Source organism: Phyllobates terribilis, unplaced genomic scaffold, assembly GCF_046119375.1.
Source record: "Phyllobates terribilis strain yellow unplaced genomic scaffold, ASM4611937v1 Scaffold_5__5_contigs__length_657084704, whole genome shotgun sequence".
Lineage (NCBI taxonomy): Eukaryota > Metazoa > Chordata > Amphibia > Anura > Dendrobatidae > Phyllobates > Phyllobates terribilis.
Window position 1 is genome coordinate 653,274,684 of NW_027362765.1, and position 16,984 is coordinate 653,291,667.

The following is a 16,984-nucleotide window of genomic DNA, read 5'->3' on the forward strand; positions in this document are numbered from 1 at the left end:
GCAATTTCGGCAACACTGCCCTTTAAGGCATGTTACCATGGTATGTCCGAAAGAAAAGCATCTACGGCAAAACATGGGCTGGCCTGGGTAAAAGAGGAAACCTCTATGGCCTGCAACGGAAAAATTTGATGGAGGGTGTCTAAAGCCCCCCACACTGTCAGGATCCCTTTTCAATTTCACACGGAATTTATACTGACAGTTAAAGATTCCTAGACAATTGACTTGCTTCACTCCCTTCCGCACATATTCACAGTAGCGAGAGAGGAAGCACTCCAGCAGCTCAGGGTCTGTAAAAGGGTTATAGACAGTCACAGTCACCTCCTTTTCTTGCAGACCAAACAAAGGTTCCCATCTAACTCCTTCCAAGCAGGGGTCACTAGAGTGACCACGGAGCCATTCAAAGACATTAAGGCAAACATCCTGGTCCATAAAGGTAACGTCATAATTACCTTGACGTGAAAATTCGTTGACACTGAAGATCTCAGAACGTCTTGCTCCAGCTTTGCCTTCAACGATGTCTTGGACAATGAAAACCACGTTGTTCTTGTTCTGGTCAGATGGATCCACGGACAAACGGATGGTGTTCTTCACAAAAGACATCTTGGATTCTGTCGGTATGGAATACCACAGGAAAAAGCAGAAAATCCTCCACAAAAGGGTCCGGATTCCTCCAGGAGACTCGCACCAATCAAGGTACAGTCATACGATCGCAGCCAAAAGGCCGAGAAGCGATAACCAGAATTGGTTTCAAACTACGGAGCCACCCAAGGATCCTGAAAAGTCCATTTGTGGAGATGAGCTCCTGGACTCCCGTTAAGAAGACATGTTGTCAACCTCTAGATCCCTTACATGCCTGCACTTTTCGGCTTGCTGCTGCTGCAATCCACGCGTTTTAGATCTGCATAACTCCACCTCTTTAAACACAGCACCTTCACCCCTGCTGTTCCCACCCGCCTCAACACCGTTGGAAGGGAGGAGAACCAATTAAGGCGGGGGGTGGGGTGGAACGAGCAGCTGTCTACCCTTAGCAGGAGGGCTCCTGATTACATACCTCTCCTGCTGCTGCTGCTGCTGGCTGTCCAGCAGCAGACTGAAGGTGGCTGCTGCTGTGCACAGGTATATAAAGGCTCAGAGCCTATTATGACACGCGCAGCCAGCGTTCCATTGCCACATTCCATCTACTGCAGGCAGGATACCTGGCTGGCTGAATGTCGCTGAGAAGCTCACAGAGACCGCCATAAGCAACAGTTTAACAGAATGCCACAGACTAATCAACCAAACTTTTTGGGTTGGGTTCTCTTTTATAGTCTGCAGGCATTAAATGAAAGAAGTCAGTGTTCCAGCAGAAGGAGACAACGTTTCAGAAAAGGCATTGTAGCAAACCAAAAAAGAAATTTTAAGCGCAGCAGAGTAACCAGCGCACATACCTGTTAGCTCAGGTGAGTTTAAAAGGCTGCTGTTGATAACAAGGGCATTTGCTAAATAGATGGTGTGTGTGCAACAATATACTGAAAGGTCAATTATATTGTGCAGCTTATCTCACCACCTGTAGTTATTTAGGTGAAAGCTCCAAAATGCTTGCCTAATATGTCTGTTTATCCAAAAGGAAGTAAAAAGGGAGAGCTAGAAAGATAGCATTGCATCACATTACATGGCAATGCAATGCACAGTTGCTGAAGTTGAACCAAAATGAGCTTGTAATCTGGCTTCTGCAACTTTGAACATGAAAAATCCAATGAGGAGAAGAAAAGCAAAGCCAAAGAGTCCATCCCAAAATCCGACAAACAAGCAAAATGAACAAAAAACATTGAATTCAATTCTTTCTGATTTTAGAAACTGCATTAAAGAAGGGGTGCACCGGTCCTGGAGATACTGCAATACCAGGTCAATGCGTGGAGTGGACAGAGCAAGCTCTTTTTCCATCTCCCTGTTCTAAAAATCCATTTAATATATGGTCCCCAGATAGGGGACGTATCAGATATTAAACTGATAAGAACAGATACTACACTTGATCTTAGCCAAAAGGCCGAGAAGCGATAACCAGAATTGGTTTCAAACTACGGAGCCACCCAAGGATCCTGAAAAGTCCATTTGTGGAGATGAGCTCCTGGACTCCCGTTAAGAAGACATGTTGTCAACCTCTAGATCCCTTACATGCCTGCACTTTTCGGCTTGCTGCTGCTGCAATCCACGCGTTTTAGATCTGCATAACTCCACCTCTTTAAACACAGCACCTTCACCCCCTGCTGTTCCCACCCGCCTCAACACCGTTGGAAGGGAGGAGAACCAATTAAGGCGGGGGGTGGGGTGGAACGAGCAGCTGTCTACCCTTAGCAGGAGGGCTCCTGATTACATACCTCTCCTGCTGCTGCTGCTGCTGGCTGTCCAGCAGCAGACTGAAGGTGGCTGCTGCTGTGCACAGGTATATAAAGGCTCAGAGCCTATTATGACACGCGCAGCCAGCGTTCCATTGCCACATTCCATCTACTGCAGGCAGGATACCTGGCTGGCTGAATGTCGCTGAGAAGCTCACAGAGACCGCCATAAGCAACAGTTTAACAGAATGCCACAGACTAATCAACCAAACTTTTTGGGTTGGGTTCTCTTTTATAGTCTGCAGGCATTAAATGAAAGAAGTCAGTGTTCCAGCAGAAGGAGACAACGTTTCAGAAAAGGCATTGTAGCAAACCAAAAAAGAAATTTTAAGCGCAGCAGAGTAACCAGCGCACATACCTGTTAGCTCAGGTGAGTTTAAAAGGCTGCTGTTGATAACAAGGGCATTTGCTAAATAGATGGTGTGTGTGCAACAATATACTGAAAGGTCAATTATATTGTGCAGCTTATCTCACCACCTGTAGTTATTTAGGTGAAAGCTCCAAAATGCTTGCCTAATATGTCTGTTTATCCAAAAGGAAGTAAAAAGGGAGAGCTAGAAAGATAGCATTGCATCACATTACATGGCAATGCAATGCACAGTTGCTGAAGTTGAACCAAAATGAGCTTGTAATCTGGCTTCTGCAACTTTGAACATGAAAAATCCAATGAGGAGAAGAAAAGCAAAGCCAAAGAGTCCATCCCAAAATCCGACAAACAAGCAAAATGAACAAAAAACATTGAATTCAATTCTTTCTGATTTTAGAAACTGCATTAAAGAAGGGGTGCACCGGTCCTGGAGATACTGCAATACCAGGTCAATGCGTGGAGTGGACAGAGCAAGCTCTTTTTCCATCTCCCTGTTCTAAAAATCCATTTAATATATGGTCCCCAGATAGGGGACGTATCAGATATTAAACTGATAAGAACAGATTTTTTTTTTTTTTTTTTTATTTCCACTCAGATTACAAGTCCCATATTTACCATTTCATGCTTTGCAATGATTTCCAAATGGTATTAGGTTGTTATCCATCATTGTGGGTCATATATCCATTTTTCCAATCTTATTTTATATATATACGTTTATATTATCACAATACAGTTATTCCATATTCTTTACATCACAACATTACAATCTTTACCATTACGATTTAAGGCAACATTCCTCTCTTCAGGCCATATGCTGCCAAGGCATTCAAAAGCCTTCCATCCAGAAACCGACCATCCCAAGCTTCTTCTACCTCTTTAGCCAACGACTGAGGTATTCTGTAAGTTGAAAAAAAACGATGCATATCGCTATAAATGTTATTCCACACTTTGCGCCTTAGACTAGCCTGACTCCCCCCTTCACAACTCTCTAGCATTTTCAACACTTCTTGTCTCTCCTCGATCTCCCTCATATTTTTTTCTGAAACATCCTTTGCTTCACTAGAGTCCTTCCCAGATGACAAAACTCCTTCAATTTCTTCTCTGGCTTCACATGCGACATCCTCTCTTTCTTCTTCACTAGTTTCTTCACCCTCCTCCTCCTCTTCCATATTACTTACAGCACCTTCCTTTTCATCCTGACTGGAGGACTCACTTTCCTCCTGATCTTCTGACTCCCTATCCACCTCCACTTCTTCTTCCAAGCTAGTATTTTCAATCTCAACGCCTGTGATATCACTCTCAGTATCTTCTTCCATATGATCACCTTCTTTTCTTATATCTCTTATTTGTTCCTCCTTCTTTTGAGATATGTTCTCTTCCGTTTCATCATGGGGGGCAGCTTCAGACTCTTCTTCATTTCCATCTTCCTTGTCAACTGACTTCTCCTCCCTTTTATTGACAGGACAGCAATCATATAAATGACCACTGCCACCACATAGATTACATTTCTTACTTTTTTCACAATTCTCTGCCTTATGTCCCACTTCTTCACACTTGGCACACCACTGTAATGTACAGGAATCCTTTTCATGGCCATACTGTTTACAACGCCTACAAAACTTCGGCATACCTGTAAAGAACATATCTCCATTAACTGTCCCGATTTTGAATCTACTTGGTGGGAGTACCACAACACCATCCGAACTTTCCTTGAACTTGACCAGGAACCTCCACCTCGTGGTCCAAAAACCATATCGGTTAAACATTTTGCCAGCAGAACTCACTTTCTCACAGTACCGGGATAAAAAGGTCATGATCTCTTCTTCCAATATGAAAGGACTATACATCCTTATTACTATTAGCCTTTCCTTCCTAGGAAAATGCGACACAAAAAAAACACCTTCAAGTATCGAATCTTCCTTCACTAGATCCATTCTCTTCCAAAAGTCAGAAAAGATATCTTCTGAACAAAAAATAACATCATATATCCCTCTCTTCGGGAACTCCAACATAGACAAAACTTGTTCCATTTGAACTTCCAATAGTCCAAACAAAATCTTCTCTACCAAAAAAAACAAGCCAGACTTCTTCTTCTCTGGATCCAAAAAAATAAACCGCACTGCATTCTTCAGTCTTGCAAAAACTGGGACCTCTTCACAGGTCAGCATATTTGGGCTTCTCCCGTCCATATCTTCACACCAAACGTGGCAAAAATCCTCCTCGCCTACTTAAAAAAAGCAGGCAGGCTGATCGCCCCTCGTTGCCCAGGGACTAATCCGGCTCCCCAAAAGCAGCAAGGGGGTGAAGCCGCACTGCTACATGCAGCGATCCCCCGAGGCCAAGGAGCCGGGTACCCAAGGCACCTCTCAGCCAAGACCAAGGCAGCAACCGGTAGATCACTGCACTTGATCTTAGCCAAAAGGCCGAGAAGCGATAACCAGAATTGGTTTCAAACTACGGAGCCACCCAAGGATCCTGAAAAGTCCATTTGTGGAGATGAGCTCCTGGACTCCCGTTAAGAAGACATGTTGTCAACCTCTAGATCCCTTACATGCCTGCACTTTTCGGCTTGCTGCTGCTGCAATCCACGCGTTTTAGATCTGCATAACTCCACCTCTTTAAACACAGCACCTTCACCCCCTGCTGTTCCCACCCGCCTCAACACCGTTGGAAGGGAGGAGAACCAATTAAGGCGGGGGGTGGGGTGGAACGAGCAGCTGTCTACCCTTAGCAGGAGGGCTCCTGATTACATACCTCTCCTGCTGCTGCTGCTGCTGGCTGTCCAGCAGCAGACTGAAGGTGGCTGCTGCTGTGCACAGGTATATAAAGGCTCAGAGCCTATTATGACACGCGCAGCCAGCGTTCCATTGCCACATTCCATCTACTGCAGGCAGGATACCTGGCTGGCTGAATGTCGCTGAGAAGCTCACAGAGACCGCCATAAGCAACAGTATAACAGAATGCCACAGACTAATCAACCAAACTTTTTGGGTTGGGTTCTCTTTTATAGTCTGCAGGCATTAAATGAAAGAAGTCAGTGTTCCAGCAGAAGGAGACAACGTTTCAGAAAAGGCATTGTAGCAAACCAAAAAAGAAATTTTAAGCGCAGCAGAGTAACCAGCGCACATACCTGTTAGTTCAGGTGAGTTTAAAAGGCTGCTGTTGATAACAAGGGCATTTGCTAAATAGATGGTGTGTGTGCAACAATATACTGAAAGGTCAATTATATTGTGCAGCTTATCTCACCACCTGTAGTTATTTAGGTGAAAGCTCCAAAATGCTTGCCTAATATGTCTATTTATCCAAAAGGAAGTAAAAAGGGAGAGCTAGAAAGATAGCATTGCATCACATTACATGGCAATGCAATGCACAGTTGCTGAAGTTGAACCAAAATGAGCTTGTAATCTGGCTTCTGCAACTTTGAACATGAAAAATCCAATGAGGAGAAGAAAAGCAAAGCCAAAGAGTCCATCCCAAAATCCGACAAACAAGCAAAATGAACAAAAAACATTGAATTCAATTCTTTCTGATTTTAGAAACTGCATTAAAGAAGGGGTGCACCGGTCCTGGAGATACTGCAATACCAGGTCAATGCGTGGAGTGGACAGAGCAAGCTCTTTTTCCATCTCCCTGTTCTAAAAATCCATTTAATATATGGTCCCCAGATAGGGGACGTATCAGATATTAAACTGATAAGAACAGATACTACACTTGATCTTAGCCAAAAGGCCGAGAAGCGATGACCAGAATTGGTTTCAAACTACGGAGCCACCCAAGGATCCTGAAAAGTCCATTTGTGGAGATGAGCTCCTGGACTCCCGTTAAGAAGACATGTTGTCAACCTCTAGATCCCTTACATGCCTGCACTTTTCGGCTTGCTGCTGCTGCAATCCACGCGTTTTAGATCTGCATAACTCCACCTCTTTAAACACAGCACCTTCACCCCCTGCTGTTCCCACCCGCCTCAACACCGTTGGAAGGGAGGAGAACCAATTAAGGCGGGGGGTGGGGTGGAACGAGCAGCTGTCTACCCTTAGCAGGAGGGCTCCTGATTACATACCTCTCCTGCTGCTGCTGCTGCTGGCTGTCCAGCAGCAGACTGAAGGTGGCTGCTGCTGTGCACAGGTATATAAAGGCTCAGAGCCTATTATGACACGCGCAGCCAGCGTTCCATTGCCACATTCCATCTACTGCAGGCAGGATACCTGGCTGGCTGAATGTCGCTGAGAAGCTCACAGAGACCGCCATAAGCAACAGTTTAACAGAATGCCACAGACTAATCAACCAAACTTTTTGGGTTGGGTTCTCTTTTATTGTCTGCAGGCATTAAATGAAAGAAGTCAGTGTTCCAGCAGAAGGAGACAACGTTTCAGAAAAGGCATTGTAGCAAACCAAAAAAGAAATTTTAAGCGCAGCAGAGTAACCAGCGCACATACCTGTTAGCTCAGGTGAGTTTAAAAGGCTGCTGTTGATAACAAGGGCATTTGCTAAATAGATGGTGTGTGTGCAACAATATACTGAAAGGTCAATTATATTGTGCAGCTTATCTCACCACCTGTAGTTATTTAGGTGAAAGCTCCAAAATGCTTGCCTAATATGTCTGTTTATCCAAAAGGAAGTAAAAAGGGAGAGCTAGATAGATAGCATTGCATCACATTACATGGCAATGCAATGCACAGTTGCTGAAGTTGAACCAAAATGAGCTTGTAATCTGGCTTCTGCAACTTTGAACATGAAAAATCCAATGAGGAGAAGAAAAGCAAAGCCAAAGAGTCCATCCCAAAATCCGACAAACAAGCAAAATGAACAAAAAACATTGAATTCAATTCTTTCTGATTTTAGAAACTGCATTAAAGAAGGGGTGCACCGGTCCTGGAGATACTGCAATACCAGGTCAATGCGTGGAGTGGACAGAGCAAGCTCTTTTTCCATCTCCCTGTTCTAAAAATCCATTTAATATATGGTCCCCAGATAGGGGACGTATCAGATATTAAACTGATAAGAACAGATACTACACTTGATCTTAGCCAAAAGGCCGAGAAGCGATAACCAGAATTGGTTTCAAACTACGGAGCCACCCAAGGATCCTGAAAAGTCCATTTGTGGAGATGAGCTCCTGGACTCCCGTTAAGAAGACATGTTGTCAACCTCTAGATCCCTTACATGCCTGCACTTTTCGGCTTGCTGCTGCTGCAATCCACGCGTTTTAGATCTGCATAACTCCACCTCTTTAAACACAGCACCTTCACCCCCTGCTGTTCCCACCCGCCTCAACACCGTTGGAAGGGAGGAGAACCAATTAAGGCGGAGGGTGGGGTGGAACGAGCAGCTGTCTACCCTTAGCAGGAGGGCTCCTGATTACATACCTCTCCTGCTGCTGCTGCTGCTGGCTGTCCAGCAGCAGACTGAAGGTGGCTGCTGCTGTGCACAGGTATATAAAGGCTCAGAGCCTAATATGACACGCGCAGCCAGCGTTCCATTGCCACATTCCATCTACTGCAGGCAGGATACCTGGCTGGCTGAATGTCGCTGAGAAGCTCACAGAGACCGCCATAAGCAACAGTTTAACAGAATGCCACAGACTAATCAACCAAACTTTTTGGGTTGGGTTCTCTTTTATAGTCTGCAGGCATTAAATGAAAGAAGTCAGTGTTCCAGCAGAAGGAGACAACGTTTCAGAAAAGGCATTGTAGCAAACCAAAAAAGAAATTTTAAGCGCAGCAGAGTAACCAGCGCACATACCTGTTAGCTCAGGTGAGTTTAAAAGGCTGCTGTTGATAACAAGGGCATTTGCTAAATAGATGGTGTGTGTGCAACAATATACTGAAAGGTCAATTATATTGTGCAGCTTATCTCACCACCTGTAGTTATTTAGGTGAAAGCTCCAAAATGCTTGCCTAATATGTCTGTTTATCCAAAAGGAAGTAAAAAGGGAGAGCTAGAAAGATAGCATTGCATCACATTACATGGCAATGCAATGCACAGTTGCTGAAGTTGAACCAAAATGAGCTTGTAATCTGGCTTCTGCAACTTTGAACATGAAAAATCCAATGAGGAGAAGAAAAGCAAAGCCAAAGAGTCCATCCCAAAATCCGACAAACAAGCAAAATGAACAAAAAACATTGAATTCAATTCTTTCTGATTTTAGAAACTGCATTAAAGAAGGGGTGCACCAGTCCTGGAGATACTGCAATACCAGGTCAATGCGTGGAGTGGACAGAGCAAGCTCTTTTTCCATCTCCCTGTTCTAAAAATCCATTTAATATATGGTCCCCAGATAGGGGACGTATCAGATATTAAACTGATAAGAACAAATACTACACTTGATCTTAGCCAAAAGGCCGAGAAGCGATAACCAGAATTGGTTTCAAACTACGGAGCCACCCAAGGATCCTGAAAAGTCCATTTGTGGAGATGAGCTCCTGGACTCCCGTTAAGAAGACATGTTGTCAACCTCTAGATCCCTTACATGCCTGCACTTTTCGGCTTGCTGCTGCTGCAATCCACGCGTTTTAGATCTGCATAACTCCACCTCTTTAAACACAGCACCTTCACCCCCTGCTGTTCCCACCCGCCTCAACACCGTTGGAAGGGAGGAGAACCAATTAAGGCGGGGGGTGGGGTGGAACGAGCAGCTGTCTACCCTTAGCAGGAGGGCTCCTGATTACATACCTCTCCTGCTGCTGCTGCTGCTGGCTGTCCAGCAGCAGACTGAAGGTGGCTGCTGCTGTGCACAGGTATATAAAGGCTCAGAGCCTATTATGACACGCGCAGCCAGCGTTCCATTGCCACATTCCATCTACTGCAGGCAGGATACCTGGCTGGCTGAATGTCGCTGAGAAGCTCACAGAGACCGCCATAAGCAACAGTTTAACAGAATGCCACAGACTAATCAACCAAACTTTTTGGGTTGGGTTCTCTTTTATAGTCTGCAGGCATTAAATGAAAGAAGTCAGTGTTCCAGCAGAAGGAGACAACGTTTCAGAAAAGGCATTGTAGCAAACCAAAAAAGAAATTTTAAGCGCAGCAGAGTAACCAGCGCACATACCTGTTAGCTCAGGTGAGTTTAAAAGGCTGCTGTTGATAACAAGGGCATTTGCTAAATAGATGGTGTGTGTGCAACAATATACTGAAAGGTCAATTATATTGTGCAGCTTATCTCACCACCTGTAGTTATTTAGGTGAAAGCTCCAAAATGCTTTCCTAATATGTCTGTTTATCCAAAAGGAAGTAAAAAGGGAGAGCTAGAAAGATAGCATTGCATCACATTACATGGCAATGCAATGCACAGTTGCTGAAGTTGAACCAAAATGAGCTTGTAATCTGGCTTCTGCAACTTTGAACATGAAAAATCCAATGAGGAGAAGAAAAGCAAAGCCAAAGAGTCCATCCCAAAATCCGACAAACAAGCAAAATGAACAAAAAACATTGAATTCAATTCTTTCTGATTTTAGAAACTGCATTAAAGAAGGGGTGCACCGGTCCTGGAGATACTGCAATACCAGGTCAATGCGTGGAGTGGACAGAGCAAGCTCTTTTTCCATCTCCCTGTTCTAAAAATCCATTTAATATATGGTCCCCAGATAGGGGACGTATCAGATATTAAACTGATAAGAACAGATTTTTTGATTGAAGCTGCATCCAAGGCACTGAAAAATGTGACCGAAGTCACACCAAAACAGCGCACGAGGTGAGGATTCATGTGGACCCTTCCCGGAGGAGAGGGTTCCCAATAAACCATCCCCATCCCTCCGAGCCAGAAGGCCACAGCGAGGGTCAGGGATCTCCGATGCTCTCCCTAGCCGAAGCCGGAGAAGAGCCGTTTTCGTGCTCCCAGCTTCCATCTAGGCTGCCACCCTAGTGGAGCTGGAGCCTGTGTTGGTTTCTCAGCCCAAAGCTGACCGGACCTCCGACCGGGTTTATAAAAATTCCCCTTCCTAGCCCGGAGGCCAGGAATAGGGGGGGTTGCTCAGAAAGTATGATTGGCAAAGGTGCGGCGTGCTACGAAGCCAAGTCTTTCTGGGGTTCCCAGTCCCAGTAAGCTTGGACTCCCACCAGGGCGCCTACTCCTGGGGCACATTGCTCCAAAGCCCTCACACTTACCCAGCCTAGTGACTTCGATCCTGGAGGGCCATGTTTTCCATCAGATAACTCTATGAGCCACCTGGCGTACTAACAAGTGCACCAAACCAGTGTGTAATATGCATCAATTTACTAGGGCAGCCCAAGGACAAAACTGACTTTTCAAAAGATACTACACTTGATCTTAGCCAAAAGGCCGAGAAGCGATAACCAGAATTGGTTTCAAACTACGGAGCCACCCAAGGATCCTGAAAAGTCCATTTGTGGAGATGAGCTCCTGGACTCCCGTTAAGAAGACATGTTGTCAACCTCTAGATCCCTTACATGCCTGCACTTTTCGGCTTGCTGCTGCTGCAATCCACGCGTTTTAGATCTGCATAACTCCACCTCTTTAAACACAGCACCTTCACCCCCTGCTGTTCCCACCCGCCTCAACACCGTTGGAAGGGAGGAGAACCAATTAAGGCGGGGGGTGGGGTGGAACGAGCAGCTGTCTACCCTTAGCAGGAGGGCTCCTGATTACATACCTCTCCTGCTGCTGCTGCTGCTGGCTGTCCAGCAGCAGACTGAAGGTGGCTGCTGCTGTGCACAGGTATATAAAGGCTCAGAGCCTATTATGACACGCGCAGCCAGCGTTCCATTGCCACATTCCATCTACTGCAGGCAGGATACCTGGCTGGCTGAATGTCGCTGAGAAGCTCACAGAGACCGCCATAAGCAACAGTTTAACAGAATGCCACAGACTAATCAACCAAACTTTTTGGGTTGGGTTCTCTTTTATAGTCTGCAGGCATTAAATGAAAGAAGTCAGTGTTCCAGCAGAAGGAGACAACGTTTCAGAAAAGGCATTGTAGCAAACCAAAAAAGAAATTTTAAGCGCAGCAGAGTAACCAGCGCACATACCTGTTAGCTCAGGTGAGTTTAAAAGGCTGCTGTTGATAACAAGGGCATTTGCTAAATAGATGGTGTGTGTGCAACAATATACTGAAAGGTCAATTATATTGTGCAGCTTATCTCACCACCTGTAGTTATTTAGGTGAAAGCTCCAAAATGCTTTCCTAATATGTCTGTTTATCCAAAAGGAAGTAAAAAGGGAGAGCTAGAAAGATAGCATTGCATCACATTACATGGCAATGCAATGCACAGTTGCTGAAGTTGAACCAAAATGAGCTTGTAATCTGGCTTCTGCAACTTTGAACATGAAAAATCCAATGAGGAGAAGAAAAGCAAAGCCATAGAGTCCATCCCAAAATCCGACAAACAAGCAAAATGAACAAAAAACATTGAATTCAATTCTTTCTGATTTTAGAAACTGCATTAAAGAAGGGGTGCACCGGTCCTGGAGATACTGCAATACCAGGTCAATGCGTGGAGTGGACAGAGCAAGCTCTTTTTCCATCTCCCTGTTCTAAAAATCCATTTAATATATGGTCCCCAGATAGGGGACGTATCAGATATTAAACTGATAAGAACAGATTTTTTGATTGAAGCTGCATCCAAGGCACTGAAAAATGTGACCGAAGTCACACCAAAACAGCGCACGAGGTGAGGATTCATGTGGACCCTTCCCGGAGGAGAGGGTTCCCAATAAACCATCCCCATCCCTCCGAGCCAGAAGGCCACAGCGAGGGTCAGGGATCTCCGATGCTCTCCCTAGCCGAAGCCGGAGAAGAGCCGTTTTCGTGCTCCCAGCTTCCATCTAGGCTGCCACCCTAGTGGAGCTGGAGCCTGTGTTGGTTTCTCAGCCCAAAGCTGACCGGACCTCCGACCGGGTTTATAAAAATTCCACTTCCTAGCCCGGAGGCCAGGAATAGGGGGGGTTGCTCAGAAAGCATGATTGGCAAAGGTGCGGCGTGCTACGAAGCCAAGTCTTTCTGGGGTTCCCAGTCCCAGTAAGCTTGGACTCCCACCAGGGCGCCTACTCCTGGGGCACATTGCTCCAAAGCCCTCACACTTACCCAGCCTAGTGACTTCGATCCTGGAGGGCCATGTTTTCCATCAGATAACTCTATGAGCCACCTGGCGTACTAACAAGTGCACCAAACCAGTGTGTAATATGCATCAATTTACTAGGGCAGCCCAAGGACAAAACTGACTTTTCAAAAGATACTACACTTGATCTTAGCCAAAAGGCCGAGAAGCGATAACCAGAATTGGTTTCAAACTACGGAGCCACCCAAGGATCCTGAAAAGTCCATTTGTGGAGATGAGCTCCTGGACTCCCGTTAAGAAGACATGTTGTCAACCTCTAGATCCCTTACATGCCTGCACTTTTCGGCTTGCTGCTGCTGCAATCCACGCGTTTTAGATCTGCATAACTCCACCTCTTTAAACACAGCACCTTCACCCCCTGCTGTTCCCACCCGCCTCAACACCGTTGGAAGGGAGGAGAACCAATTAAGGCGGGGGGTGGGGTGGAACGAGCAGCTGTCTACCCTTAGCAGGAGGGCTCCTGATTACATACCTCTCCTGCTGCTGCTGCTGCTGGCTGTCCAGCAGCAGACTGAAGGTGGCTGCTGCTGTGCACAGGTATATAAAGGCTCAGAGCCTATTATGACACGCGCAGCCAGCGTTCCATTGCCACATTCCATCTACTGCAGGCAGGATACCTGGCTGGCTGAATGTCGCTGAGAAGCTCACAGAGACCGCCATAAGCAACAGTTTAACAGAATGCCACAGACTAATCAACCAAACTTTTTGGGTTGGGTTCTCTTTTATAGTCTGCAGGCATTAAATGAAAGAAGTCAGTGTTCCAGCAGAAGGAGACAACGTTTCAGAAAAGGCATTGTAGCAAACCAAAAAAGAAATTTTAAGCGCAGCAGAGTAACCAGCGCACATACCTGTTAGCTCAGGTGAGTTTAAAAGGCTGCTGTTGATAACAAGGGCATTTGCTAAATAGATGGTGTGTGTGCAACAATATACTGAAAGGTCAATTATATTGTGCAGCTTATCTCACCACCTGTAGTTATTTAGGTGAAAGCTCCAAAATGCTTGCCTAATATGTCTGTTTATCCAAAAGGAAGTAAAAAGGGAGAGCTAGAAAGATAGCATTGCATCACATTACATGGCAATGCAATGCACAGTTGCTGAAGTTGAACCAAAATGAGCTTGTAATCTGGCTTCTGCAACTTTGAACATGAAAAATCCAATGAGGAGAAGAAAAGCAAAGCCAAAGAGTCCATCCCAAAATCCGACAAACAAGCAAAATGAACAAAAAACATTGATTTCAATTCTTTCTGATTTTAGAAACTGCATTAAAGAAGGGGTGCACCGGTCCTGGAGATACTGCAATACCAGGTCAATGCGTGGAGTGGACAGAGCAAGCTCTTTTTCCATCTCCCTGTTCTAAAAATCCATTTAATATATGGTCCCCAGATAGGGGACGTATCAGATATTAAACTGATAAGAACAGATACTACACTTGATCTTAGCCAAAAGGCCGAGAAGCGATAACCAGAATTGGTTTCAAACTACGGAGCCACCCAAGGATCCTGAAAAGTCCATTTGTGGAGATGAGCTCCTGGACTCCCGTTAAGAAGACATGTTGTCAACCTCTAGATCCCTTACATGCCTGCACTTTTCGGCTTGCTGCTGCTGCAATCCACGCGTTTTAGATCTGCATAACTCCACCTCTTTAAACACAGCACCTTCACCCCCTGCTGTTCCCACCCGCCTCAACACCGTTGGAAGGGAGGAGAACCAATTAAGGCGGGGGGTGGGGTGGAACGAGCAGCTGTCTACCCTTAGCAGGAGGGCTCCTGATTACATACCTCTCCTGCTGCTGCTGCTGCTGGCTGTCCAGCAGCAGACTGAAGGTGGCTGCTGCTGTGCACAGGTATATAAAGGCTCAGAGCCTATTATGACACGCGCAGCCAGTGTTCCATTGCCACATTCCATCTACTGCAGGCAGGATACCTGGCTGGCTGAATGTCGCTGAGAAGCTCACAGAGACCGCCATAAGCAACAGTTTAACAGAATGCCACAGACTAATCAACCAAACTTTTTGGGTTGGGTTCTCTTTTATAGTCTGCAGGCTGTAGTGCCGGCGTCCCTGCCCTCTGCTAGGCAGGGACGCTGCTCCTCTCACCGCTCTGCTCCGTGCCCAGCATCCTCCCCCCGCTCTGCTGTCAGCGCGCGCTCCGTCCCGGCGTCCTCCTCCTGCTCTGCTCTCAGCGCGCGCTCCTTCCCGGCCCCTGTGCTTAGGGCGCGCGCGCGCGCGCTCCCCTCCTCTTAAAGGGGCCGCGCGCGCCGCCCTAAAGAGTCCCCGGCCAATGGCCGGAGGACTTCATCATATATAAGGCACCTCCTCCAAAATGGAGGTGCCCGAGCAATGTTGTTTGCACCTGTGTCTCACCTGTGCTTCAGCCCTCAGGTCCCGTTGCCAGTTACCTGCCAGTTACCTGCCTGATTCCTGCCAGTTACCTGCCTGCTTCCTGCCTGAATACTTGTTACCTGTCTGCCAGTCTGAGGTCCGACGGTCTGCCTTACTACTCCTGTCAGTCTGTCTAAGGACCAGCCTGCCCGCTCACCTGGGAGCGCATATCAGCTACCTGCCTGCTTGCCTGAGGTCCGACGGTCTGCCTTACTACTCCGGTCAGTCTGTCTATGGACCAGCTTGCCCGCTCACCTGGGAGCGCTTCTCCGTTACCTGCCTGCTTGCCAGCCCGGAGGCTCCGTTGTCACGTGCTGTGACCACCAGCTATCTCAGAGACTCTTGCCCGCTCACCTGGGAGCGCATCTCCGTTACCTGCCTGCTTGCCAGCCCGGAGGTCCCGTTGTCACGTGCGGTGACCACCAGCTATTCCAGAGACTCTTGCCCGCTCACCTGGGAGCGCTTCTCCGTTACCTGCCTGCCAGCCCGGAGGCTCCGCCGTCACGTGCCGTGACCACCTGCTATTCCAGAGACTCTCGCTTGCTCACCTGGGAGCACCAATCTACCATCTGCCTGCTAGCCTACCCGGAGGCTCTGCCATCACAGGTCGTACCTACCCCTTACCCAGAGACTGCCCTGATCACTTGCCGTATCTCCCTGTCCGTTCACCCAGAGACTGCCCTGATCACTTGCCGTATCTCCCTGTCCGTTCATCCAGAGACTGCCACCCGCTCCCTTACAAGGGCCGCCCCCTTGTATAGTAGCTCAGAGGTTCCGCCTCCCGGACCCGTTACAGTTTGCTCGGGCCATGGAACCCGGTGGCACCCAAGCTCCCTCGCTCTCGGACCTCTGTCTTGAACTGTCCCGTCAGAGGTCCCAACAGGAGACCATCCTGGGTCACCTGCGGAATGTTAATACTCGCCTGAACACTCTGTCTGATCCACCAACAACCTCCGCCAGTACCATGGTATCCTTTTCCGGACCCCGGCTCTCTGCACCTCCTCGCTTCGGAGGCGACTCCGTCCTGGCTCGGGGCTTCATAAATCAGTGCACCCTGCATTTTGAACTATTATCCCACCAGTTTAACTCCGAAAGAGCCAAAATTGCCTTTATCATGTCCCATCTCACCGGGGAGGCCCTGGCCTGGCTAAATCCTCTATGGGAGAGAGGAGATCCCCTGGTGTCCGACTTGCCTGCCTTTCTCATGGCTTTCCGGAAAGCCTTCGACGAACCCGGACGGAGGACCTCATCCGCATCTTCTCTGCTTCGCCTCCGTCAGGGAAGCCTCACCGTGGGCCAATATGCCATACGGTTCCGTACCCTTGCCTCGGAGCTGGCCTGGGATAACGAAGCCCTGGTATCCGTCTTCTGGGAGGGTCTGTCCGGCCGTATTAAAGATGAACTTGCTGGTCGGGACATTCCTACCACTCTCGATGATCTAATAACCCTTGCCACCCGGATTGACCTACGGTTCCAGGAGCGTGCCAAAGAGGTCACCCGTGAGAGAAGGATTCCACGTCTAGCTCCTACTTTCCAGAATCCGTCATTCCTTCCGTTTCTCCCCAGGTACACTCTCCTGAGCCTATGCAGGTCGACCAGACCAAGATGGTCAAATCCCGTCAGGATTTCCGCCGTGCCGAGGGGAGCTGCTTCTACTGTGGCAGTAAGGAGCATCTGATCCGTGCCTGCCCGGAGAGGTCGGGAGAACGCCTGTATCTAGGTTCACTCAGAGGGGTCGATCTAGACAAAAATAAATCCTCTCCATCCCTGCTGTTGTCAGTCTCAATC

At 47.3% G+C, this 16,984-nt stretch overlaps 8 non-coding genes and 2 pseudogenes across 8 annotated transcripts; all 10 read right to left on the minus strand.

The window, feature by feature from the left end:
* Positions 1–1,847: 1,847 nt before the first annotated feature.
* Positions 1,848–2,038, minus strand: LOC141275072 (U2 spliceosomal RNA). The gene has a single exon (XR_012323326.1). It is a non-coding gene; the product is annotated as a U2 spliceosomal RNA (small nuclear RNA).
* A 1,115-nt stretch (positions 2,039–3,153) lies between these two features.
* LOC141150738 (U2 spliceosomal RNA) lies at positions 3,154–3,339 on the minus strand. The gene has a single exon (XR_012246861.1). It is a non-coding gene; the product is annotated as a U2 spliceosomal RNA (small nuclear RNA).
* A 2,953-nt stretch (positions 3,340–6,292) lies between these two features.
* Positions 6,293–6,483, minus strand: LOC141275073 (U2 spliceosomal RNA). The gene has a single exon (XR_012323327.1). It is a non-coding gene; the product is annotated as a U2 spliceosomal RNA (small nuclear RNA).
* A 1,115-nt stretch (positions 6,484–7,598) lies between these two features.
* LOC141275074 (U2 spliceosomal RNA) lies at positions 7,599–7,789 on the minus strand. Its single transcript, XR_012323328.1, has one exon. It is a non-coding gene; the product is annotated as a U2 spliceosomal RNA (small nuclear RNA).
* A 1,115-nt stretch (positions 7,790–8,904) lies between these two features.
* LOC141149957 (U2 spliceosomal RNA) lies at positions 8,905–9,095 on the minus strand. The gene has a single exon (XR_012246233.1). It is a non-coding gene; the product is annotated as a U2 spliceosomal RNA (small nuclear RNA).
* A 1,115-nt stretch (positions 9,096–10,210) lies between these two features.
* On the minus strand, positions 10,211–10,392 carry LOC141150184 (U2 spliceosomal RNA). Its single transcript, XR_012246449.1, has one exon. It is a non-coding gene; the product is annotated as a U2 spliceosomal RNA (small nuclear RNA).
* Positions 10,393–10,916: 524 nt separating this feature from the next.
* Positions 10,917–11,032, minus strand: LOC141151086 (U2 spliceosomal RNA; annotated as a pseudogene).
* A 1,115-nt stretch (positions 11,033–12,147) lies between these two features.
* LOC141150185 (U2 spliceosomal RNA) lies at positions 12,148–12,329 on the minus strand. Its single transcript, XR_012246450.1, has one exon. It is a non-coding gene; the product is annotated as a U2 spliceosomal RNA (small nuclear RNA).
* A 524-nt stretch (positions 12,330–12,853) lies between these two features.
* On the minus strand, positions 12,854–12,969 carry LOC141151088 (U2 spliceosomal RNA; annotated as a pseudogene).
* A 1,115-nt stretch (positions 12,970–14,084) lies between these two features.
* Positions 14,085–14,275, minus strand: LOC141275075 (U2 spliceosomal RNA). Its single transcript, XR_012323329.1, has one exon. It is a non-coding gene; the product is annotated as a U2 spliceosomal RNA (small nuclear RNA).
* Positions 14,276–16,984: the final 2,709 nt, after the last annotated feature.